We start from the raw sequence: 10,520 nt of genomic DNA, 5'->3' as shown, positions 1-10,520 counted from the left end.
TTTTGGGTCGAGACCCTTCTGAAAAAGGTTTTCGGCCAGAAAAGTCACCCATTCCCTCTCTCCAGAGATGCTGCCTGTCCCGCTGAGTTACCCCAGCATTTTATGTCTATGTTTGGTGTAAACCAGCATCAGCAGTTGCTTCCCAAGCATCCTTTATAAAGGGGTCTATTAAAATGAGGGCTTACTGTATGTGCAAAAAAAGACGTGCAAAATACAAGAAAATGGTAGTGCAAAAGGTGATCCATGGACTCCCACCTCCCATCCAGCTATAAATAGTCCCTTTGGTCAAACAAATATCTCAGTGAGAAGAAGAAAGAGAGAACAGCAAAATACTGAAAAGTGGTATCTCCCCTTTGTGATGGCAATACTTCGAGTGCTCCTGATTTTTATCAAAGGTGTGTAATTTTTTTGTTCTGTGCTCCAAATGATAAGAGTTGTAATCACTCATTCTAAGTATTTGGTTTCTCAATTTATTTTTAGAGCTTTGTTGAGGTCAGGAAGAGTTACATTACCTAAATATTTGTAGAAGTATTCAGCTAAGACTTGGCTTTCTCCACCCAGGTAGGTTCAAGATTGTTTAAAAAAAAAGTTGGCCGTGGGTGAATTTCTCAAATTGCTGTAGCAAGCCACGCCTCCCGCTGTGCAGTTGGATAATGTTCTCTGTCTGAGGTGGAGCCTTTTAAATTCTCTCATTTACAGAGTGACAGGAAAAAGAGCTAGAGTGTTCCTAGACGCAGTAAGTAAGTCTTTATCTAATATATCCTCGAAGATGTGGATAATTTTGGTGGAATGGCCAATTTGTTTTGTGCTAGCACTCACTGGGGTATTAAACTGAATTTGTTTTCTGTAAAACATGTTTCTACCAATATACAGTAGCAGTGTTATATATGAGTGACTGAGTTGTTTGCTATTCTGAGCTATTAATTCAGGAATGCTTGCACTCCTGTTTACAATATTTATTGATCACTGTGTATAATGTTAGTGCCTGTGTGACTCTTCCATGCCTGAAGTGGTGATCTGCCAGGATTAGTTGAAAGCCGTGTAATTTAGCGTTGAAAGGCTGGAGAGTATCTGAACCTAAATCAAAGGACTGAAATTTGACAGGCCTTAACTTGTATATGGCTTACTTAACTATGCAAAAAGCACAGTATTCACTCAGGAAGTGTTGACTCAACCATGTTATTAAAATTAAGCATTTTCTAAGTTGCCATTTTCCCTTTTTTCTTGTTATAACTTTCATTCCTGTAATCCCCTTTTTTCCTATTGAGAATATATAAATGCTTCATATACTCTGTTTGTACTTAGGGAACTTTCTCCCCATGGGAAGGTAGATTTTAGATCCAGTAAAAGACCTGGGGGAGGAATCCACCTTTAATTATTTGTTTTAGAAGAGTGTTGATTGTTATTGAGGTCAGGCTAGGGGTACTGTCAGATTCACCTCTGTGTCATTGCGGACATTGGACTTTGCAGTCTCTAGAACTGATGCGCTACAATGCTGAGAACTATATTCTGCACTCTGTATCTTCCCCCTTGGTCTTTCAATTGTACTTGAGTTTGTCTTGATTGTATTTAAGTATAGTATTATCTGATATGATTGGATGGCATGCAAAACAAAACTTTTTGCTATATCTTATTACATGTGACAATAATAAACCTATATCTAAAACTAATACCAAGTTCAACACAGTCACTATGGGCCAAAGGGCCTGTTCCTGTACTACACTGTTCTATGTTCTAACAAATCATCTCCTCGAGCAATTAAGGCTGGGCCACAAATGTTGTATTTACCAGCAATGCGCATATCCTATTAATTATTTTTTTTAAATATAACGTTTAAGAAACATTTACACAGGTACCTAAATAGGATAGATTTCGATGGATATGAGCCAAATGCAGGCAGACAGGACTAGTGTAGATGGGACATGTTGGTCGATGTGGGCAAGTTGGGCCGATGGGCCTGTTTCCACACTGTATGACTCAATGACACTATAACATTATTTTATTTATTTTTTTGTTGATTGATGTATTTTAAAGTATTGGGCAGAACCCTTCCCCTGGGCAAAAGCTCTATTTTATATTCTGTTTAGTGTAGTTTAGAGATACAGCGCAGAAACAGGCCCTTCGGCCCACCGAGTCCGTGCTGACCAGCGATACCCGCACACTAACACTATCCTACTTACACTAGGGATAATTTACAATTTTACCAAACCAATTAGCTGGCAAACCTGTACATCTTTGGAGTGTGGGAGAAAACCAATGTAGGTCATGAGGAGAACATACAAATTCCATGCAGACAGCACCCATAGTCAGGATCGAACCTGGGTCTCTGGTGCTGTGCCGCCCTAATGAAATATAATGAAGTTCTATTCAAGGAAGCTTCTCTAAGAGTAAACTTCTTGAGAAGCTTTCTAGTTTCCCTCCTTGCCTTATATTTTACAGTGGGGTATTACCATTTATCAAATTACATCTGGGCTCTTCTGATGTTAATTGATAGTGTGATGCAGATCATCTGGAAATGACTGGATGTAAACTCTTGTCATGAGTGAATCTCAATTACAGAGAAACATGTATTTTTCTTTCAGTGTATATGTGATAATGAGCTGAGTATTTTTTTCTTTTCTTGCTGTTCTCTGGTTAAGTAATAGAAGGAATGTTTATGTAGGGAGGGTGGAACATTTTTAAAGAGCAAGTATGTAAAGTTGCCAAACCAGATTTAGCCTAGTTCAATGCTTCTTTATTCTATGCCAAAAATGCATTAATATTCAAAAGAGCACTGGGTACAAGCAGCACATAGTTCTGCAGAAATCCCCATGTAACTGAAGCACCAGGAGGTTGCATACACCAACATGAAAAGCAAAATCCAATACTGAAAATAAAAAATAGAAACAGAAAATGCCAGAAACCGTCGATAAACACAAAAGGCTGGGGTAACTCAGCAGGTCAGATAGCATCTCTGGAGAAAAGGTATAGGTGACATTTCGGGTCGAGACTCTTCCTCAGACGGAGAGTCAGGAGAAAGGGAAATGAGAGATATAGACAGTGATATAGAGAGATATAATACAAATGAATTAAAGATATGCAAAAAAGTTAAAATGATAAAGGAAACTGGCCCTTATTAGCTAGGGGTAGGTAAAAACAAGTTACAGACAACGAGACTCAACAAGACGACTTTGAAGGTAATACGACTTGGGTGGGGGAGGGATGGAAAGAGGGGATTGCAAGGGTTACTTAAAGTTAGAGAAATCAATTATTCGTACTACTAGATTGTAAGCAGCCCAAGCGAAATATGAGGTGCTGTTCCTACAAATTGCGTTTGGCCTCACTCTGACAATGCAGGAGGCCCAGGACAGAAAGGTCAATGTGGGAATGGGAAGGAGAATTAAAGTGTTTGGCAACCGGGAGATTATGTAGGTCCAGGCAAGAGCGGAACTCGCTGTCAAAACATGGAGGAGACGGGGGACACAATTTTTTGGCGGCCGCGCACGCATGCGCACACTGACATACACATGCGCGAGGCTTCGGAGGCTCAATCCAGCGCTAAATGCAGCTCAACTCTGCCTGTCTCACCAGGTTAACTACAGCCCTGTCTGGACTGACGGGATACCAGCACTACTTCTCCGCGATGGCCATATTTCCCGCAAGTCCATCCAGGGTCATACGTTCACTTGGCGGGTCAGGCAGAGTTTAGCTGGGTTTAGTGCTGTTTCTCTGCGTTGGCTGCTGGATCGCGTCTGACTCCCGACCTCTCTGGCCACCCGTGGGGGAGGGGGGCACTCGGGACAGCGCCAGAGAGCAGGCCGGGATCGATCCTGCCTGCGGATGAGGCGCAGGTCTGTGCCACGTCTCCCTCCTCCAATCGCCGCGCTCTATCCTCAGTCCCCCACTCCTCCCTCCTCCAATCATCGCGCCCTCGATCATCAGTCCCACCCCCATTGTCTCGTGGAAAGCGGAGATTTTAAAATCGGGATCACAAAAACTTGGGGGGGATGTCCCCCACCTCTCAAAACATGGGGGGGGACATGTTCCCTCTGGCCCCATCGGGTTTTCCGCCCCTGGTTCCAGGCAGACTGAGCGAAGGTGTTCAACGAAATGATTGCTGAGTCTATGTTTGGTCTCGCCGATGCATAAGAGTTCACAACTTGAACAACAAATACAGTAGATGAGGTTGGAGGAAGTCAAAAACTGTCAGCAAGTTAAAAAGGTATGCCATATTCAGGACCCTGCATCAGAACAGAGTACCAGTACATTTTATGTTCTGATTTATCCAACACATTGCCTGCTTTATTAGTTAATTTCTATTTTTTGCAGTCCTTTATCTCTGAGACCTCGGGGTCCCTTGAACTTTCAGCATGTTTTTTTGTGGGTTGTCAAAGTAATTTTATACATCTTTAATTTAGCTTATTGTAACGTATACCGAGATACAGTGAAAAGCTTTGGTTGCATGTTAACCAGTCAGCAGAAAAATGATACATTATACAAATTATACTTTTGTGTGAAAAGGATTCCTATTAACTCTTTTCCTCTTCACCTTGAACCTATGTCGTCTGGCCCTCGATTCCCCTACTCTGGACAAAAGACTGTGCATCTACCCAATCTATTCCTCTCATGATTTTGTACACCTCATCCTCCTGCACTCCATGGAATAGAGACCCAGCCTACTCAACCTCTCCCTATAGCTCACATCCTCTAGTTCTGGCAACATCCTCGTAAATCTTTTCTGAACCCTTTCAAGATTGACAATATCTTTCCTATAACATGATGCCCAGAACTGAACACAATATTCTAAATGCAGTCTCAACAACTTCTTACACAACTTCAACATGACCTTCCAGCTTCCTGAAGTCTCCTTTGTCTTGCTGACACTGAGAGAAAGGTTGTTGTCTTTACACCAGGTCACGAGGTTCTCAATCTCCTTCCGGCACTGCGTCTCGTCATTATTTGCCATCTGGCTGCACAGTCGTGGGTGTACAAGGAGTAGAGAAGGAGCCTGAGAAGGCATCCTTGCAGAGCACCTCTGTTGAGGATTATCGTAGAGGATGATTTGTACCCTCTCCTCACTAATTGTGTATAGGGACCACGTGATCCACCCTGTTTCGACTAATGCAATCAACCCGACGTGCAAAAAACAAATAGATGTAGTGTTATTGTGTCTACAACTTTAGGCGAAGAAGAAGAAGAAGAAGAAGAAGAAGAAGAAGAAGAAGAAGAAGAAGAAGAAGAAGAAGAAGAAGAAGAAGAAGAAGAAGAAGAAGAAGAAGAAGAAGAAGAAGAAGAAGAAGAAGACTGATTGTGGTCTGTTTCAAAGTCATTTTCAAAGTCTGTACTTTTCTTGAAACAGAGCTAAAAAAATTAGTCTAACACTGTGCAACTATATTTGCTCTCTGGTACTAGAACTGCAATTTAAGCACTGACCCAAGAACTCAGAAAGGGAAAATGTTTTAACATCAGGATGAGATTCCAGGTGAAGTTGAAACCACATCAGCATTCTTAGATACTCACTATTGTGATGTGATCGAAGTCACTTGGAGACTGAAACTAGTTGATATGAAAGGTCTCTATTCACCTGAAGAAGCAAACATTCAATTGGACATCCTCTCAGCAGAATCTCCCAAACTCAAAGCACGTCATTTATTTATAACCTTAAACTCAAAAATAACACCAGAGAATTCAATACAATTTCATACACTGCAATATTACTGCAGTTCTTTGTTTCTACTATTTGTCTTCTTTCATATTTTGAGTCTGATAAATAGTTCCATTGGATTGCACATTCACAACATGAGCACACTATAAATATGAAGAATATCCAAAAACATTTGCTGGGGCAAAATAATTCACATGGTTGGTCGAAAGGCCTGAAGTCAAAGAGTATTTATTTCAAGAGGGCTAGAATACAAAAAAAAAACAGGGATGTAATGCTGAGGCTCTATAAGGCACTGGTCAAGCCGCATTTGGAGTATTGTGAGAAATGTTATGCACCATATCTGAGGAAGGATGTGCTGACTCTGGAGAGGGTCCAGAGGAGGTTTACAGGAATGAACCCGCGAATGAGTGGGTTAACATATGATGAGCGTTTGACAGCACTGGGCCTGTACTTGCTGGAGTTTAGAAGGAACCTGGAGGGACCTCATTGAAACTTACTGAATAGAAAATAGTTTCCACTAGTGGGAGAGTCTAGGACCAGAGGTCATAGCTTCAGAATTAAAGGACGTTCCTTTAGGAAGGAGATGAGGAGGAATTTCTTTAGTCAGAGGGTAGTGAATCTGTGGAATTCTTTGCCACAAAGACTGTGGAGGCTGTCACTTGATATATTTAAGGCAGAGATAGATAGATTCTTGATTAGTGCGGTTGTCAAGGGTTATATGGAGAAGGCAGGAGAATGGGATTAGGAGGGAGAGATAGATCAGCCATGATTGAATGACAGAGTAGACTTGATGGGCCGAATGGCTTAGTTATGATCCTATCATTTATGACCTTATGACCTAACCCACATACCCAAAGTTGGTCTTGTGAGGGCTGATTCTCATGTACACAAATACCCATTTTATTGGTCGACGGACAAATATGTGCATGATCATGTTTTGTGTGCCTAATGACAAAATAAGTGGTGTGAAAGATTCCTTCATCTCCATCACAATGCTGTGAAATAATTTAAGATGCACGCATCTGGTTTGATGTAGGTCATTGCCACACATTCAGCTGATGCATAGAGCCATAGATTCATAGAAGCATAGAGCTTGTTGTAAACTTAGATATCCTTCCTTACTGTCCACTATACCACAAATGTTGGTGTCATCCAACAAACAGTGGACCCAGCACCATTCCCTGTAGCACACCACAAATCACAGTGCTCTAGTCATAAAAAACAACCCTCCACAACTACCCTTCTATTCATTCCTCCAGGACAATTTTGAATCCAACTGGCTAGCTCACCCATGATTTCATGCAATCTAACCTTCCAGATAGGCCTACCCTGCTGACCCTTGCCAAAGGCCGTGCTAAAGTCAATGTTGAATCTTCTTGATGACCTCTTCAAAAAAAAACAATCAGATTTGTGAGTCAGGATTTCCTACACATAAAGCCATGCTGACTATCACTAATTAATCCGTGCCCACCCAAATACTGTTAGATCCTGTCCCTAAGAATCCTGCCCACCACAGTTGACGGGCTCGCCCATCTGTACTACTGACAAGTCCTTGCTGCTTGTCCTAAATAGAAATACATTGGCTGCCCTACTGTCTTCCAGAACATAATCTGTCATTAATGATTATGGAAGTATATCTGCAAGGACCTCTGCAATTTTCTCCTAGCTTCCCACAAAGTCCAAGGATATACTTGGTCAAGCCTTGGGGATTTATCCACCTCAGTGTACTTATAAACTGGCCACACCTCCTCTTTGTTGATTTGTATGTGATCTGAGAGGTCACAACTCCTATGTCTCAATTTCTTATCTTCCACAATCTTCTCCTCGGTAAAAATGGATGGGAAGTATTGATTAATATCTCCCCATCTCTTGTCCTGCTACCTAAAATGACCAACATGGTTTTTTAGGGGTCCTATTATCTCCTGAGTCACCCTTTCACACAATATATTAGTAGAATATCTTGGGATTTTCCGTTACCTTGTATGCCAACATTTCATGTCCACTTTTTACCCTCCTGATTGCTTTCTTAAGTGAACACCTTATGCTTCTTGTACTCATGATAACTTGATCCCTGACTGCCTAGTCTGATGTGTGCCTCCGCCTTTTTCCAACCAGAACCTCAACATCTCTCATCAACCGGAGAGCCCTAGCCAACCTTGCCCTTCACCCTAACAGGAACATGTTGCCTCTATACTCTGGCTATCTCACTTTACAAAGCCTCCCACTTGCCAGCCACCCACTTTCTTGCAAACAGACTTTTGGGCAACCTCTGTGTTTCCCCCTTATCCCCCCAGTTTAGGAGTTTAACTTGAGGGCTAGACCCATCCTTCTCCTTTAAACCTAATAGACACAAAGTGCTGGGGTAACTCAGCGGGTCAGGCAGCATCTATGGAGAAAAAGTCTGAAGAAGGGTCCTGACCCGAAACGTCACCCAATCCTTTTTCTCCATATATGCTGCCTGACCCACTGAGTAACTCCAGCACTCTGTGTCTATCTTCCAGCATCTGCAGTTCCTTTCTACATATTCTAAACCTAATGGTATTATAGTCCCTGGTCCCAAAGTGCTCCACCATTAACATTGCAGTCACTTGCCCTACCTCGTTCCCCAAGAGGAGTCCAGTGTTGTACCCACTCTAGTTGGGTGAATTATGTATCGATTAAGGAAACTTTTTTGGACACATTTAACAAATTCTCCCCCATCCAAGCCCTTTTCGCCATTGGTGGTTCAGTGAATATCAGGGAAGTGGAAATCTCTCACTAATACTACCCTATTACTTTTACAGCTATCTATAATCTCCCAACACAACTGCTCCCATAATTCATGTTAATTATTGGGAGGTCTTTAATACAGTCCCATCAAAGTGATCATTCCCTTCCTATTTCTTCGTCACATCTTTATAGCCTTATTGGACAAGTTCCCCAAGAACATCCTCTTCAAGCACTGCAGTTTTGCCCTCCCTGATCAAAAATGCAATCTCCCTCTCCATCTGCATCTCTATCACACCAGTAGGATCTATTCCATGGAATATTGAGCTGCCATTCCTGCCCTTCTCTCAGCCATGTTTCTGATATGGCTATAATATCCCATTCCCCTAAGCCAATCCACACCCTGAGTTTGCCTGCGTTACATATTAAAGCTCCAGAATTGAAATCTATAATACTAAAAGTCTGATCTTGACCACTTCCTGTTGTTCTGTATATTGAATTTAGAAAATAACGCTGCCACTTACGGCTGTGATTTTTGGCCATCTTACTCAGAGTCCCCCTCCGTTGTGCAGGACAAGAGGACTTTTTCCCATCAATGAAAAATAAAAGAGTTATTAGTGTTTAAATACTGTTGAGATTCTCTCTCCTGAATGCCATGCCCCTTCCGGAGGGACTATAAAACCCGGAAGTGTTGAGTGCCTCAGTCAGTCTCAGCAAGATGGGGGAAATGACAGGGTCACGCCTCTCAGTCTGAGCTGTGAATAACACTGAACACATGTCTACTAAACTGTGAGTGTGGTTTTACTGACCTTGAGTGCCTTTAATGTGGTTTGAAAATGAAAATGTGGTTGATTTGAAATGAAGCACAGCAAATGGTTGATGGTGGTCGGTTTGAAATGAAGCACTGCAAATGGTTGGTGGTGGCTGGTTTGAAATGAAGAACAGCAAATGGTTGGTGGTGGTTGGTTTGAAATAGCAAATTATTAAAAGTCTAAACTTGACAACTTCCTGTTTGCACTGTATATTGATTTTAGATGAAATGCTACCACTTACGGATGTGATTTTCGGCCATCTTACTCAGTCCCCCTCCGCTCATCAGGTGTAGAGGATTCTTCCCATCAATGAAAAATAAAAGTGTTATTAGTGTTTAGAAAATGTTGCGAATCTCTCTCTTGGCAATCGCCATGAAGGCTACGCCCCTTCCGGTGGCAGGGGGGAGGGATTTTAAAATCCGGAAGTGTGGGTTTAGCTCAGTCTCTGCAAGATGGGGAGGGAGAGGTCATGACTCTGTCTGAGCTGTGAATCAACTGAACACACTGAATGTCTACTGAACTGTGAGTGTGGTGTTTCTGTGGTGTTTTGTGTGGTTTTATGGTGGTTTCCCCCTGCTTGAAATGGTATGAAACTGCATTTGAATGTGGTGGTCTTGTATCCTGCATGAAATGGTATGAAACTGCACTTGAATTTGGTGGCCTTGCACCCTGCTTGAAGTGGCATGAAACTGCACTTGAATTTGGTGGCCTTGCACCCTGCTTGAACTGGCATGTACTGCACTTGAATTTGATGGCCTTGCATCCTGCTTGAAGTGGCATGAAACTGCACTTGAATTCGGTGGCCGTGCACCTTGCTTGAAGTGGTAGGAAACTGCAGTTGAATTTGGTGGCCTTGCACCCTGCTTGAAGTGGTGGGAAACTACACCTGAATTTGGTGGCCTTGCACCCTGCTTGAAGTGGTATGAAACTGCATTTGAATTCGGTGGCCTTGCACCCTGCTTGAAATGGTAGGAAAATGGATTTGAATTTGGAGACCTTGCACCCTGCTTGAAATGGAATTTCAAGGAATAGCCGTGAGTCAACTGCCAGCCCACCAGCCATGAGAGAGCTGCCAGCACATTAGGCCTGAGTGACTGAGCTGCCACCCCAAGAATCCATTTGGCCCACAATGTCCATACTAGCCCTCTGGAAACCAGTCCCATCAGCCCAAAACACCCATACTAGTGCTCCAGAAAGCCCCTCCCCCCACTGGCCACCAATATTGGTGGAATTGGTGGAGAGGTGGGATATTGTGTTGGGGGACCAGCCCTCCCGCGTGAACATGGGACCCAACGGTTAAAAATCACCAGTCTTTCGTCTCTCTTTACCATGTGGCTGCCTGTCTTGTCTGCTAATCT

General features: G+C 42.6%; 1 protein-coding gene across 2 annotated transcripts in view; it reads left to right on the top strand.

The window, feature by feature from the left end:
• The first annotated feature begins 627 nt into the window (after window positions 1-627).
• The window catches only part of rab27b (RAB27B, member RAS oncogene family), a 63,730-nt gene continuing 53,837 nt past the window's right edge, over window positions 628-10,520 (top strand). Inside the window, exon 1 of one of the 2 annotated variants that reach the window (XM_033033351.1) lies at window positions 628-736. The gene's annotated coding sequence lies outside the window, so the exon portion shown is untranslated. Of the gene's footprint in view, window positions 741-10,520 lie in introns of both variants that reach the window. The other variant, XM_033033360.1, reaches the window with a different exon arrangement.

This window comes from Amblyraja radiata, chromosome 1, assembly GCF_010909765.2.
Source record: "Amblyraja radiata isolate CabotCenter1 chromosome 1, sAmbRad1.1.pri, whole genome shotgun sequence".
NCBI classification, from domain to species: Eukaryota; Metazoa; Chordata; class Chondrichthyes; order Rajiformes; family Rajidae; genus Amblyraja; species Amblyraja radiata.
This window is presented reverse-complemented; position numbering and strand designations above follow the sequence as displayed.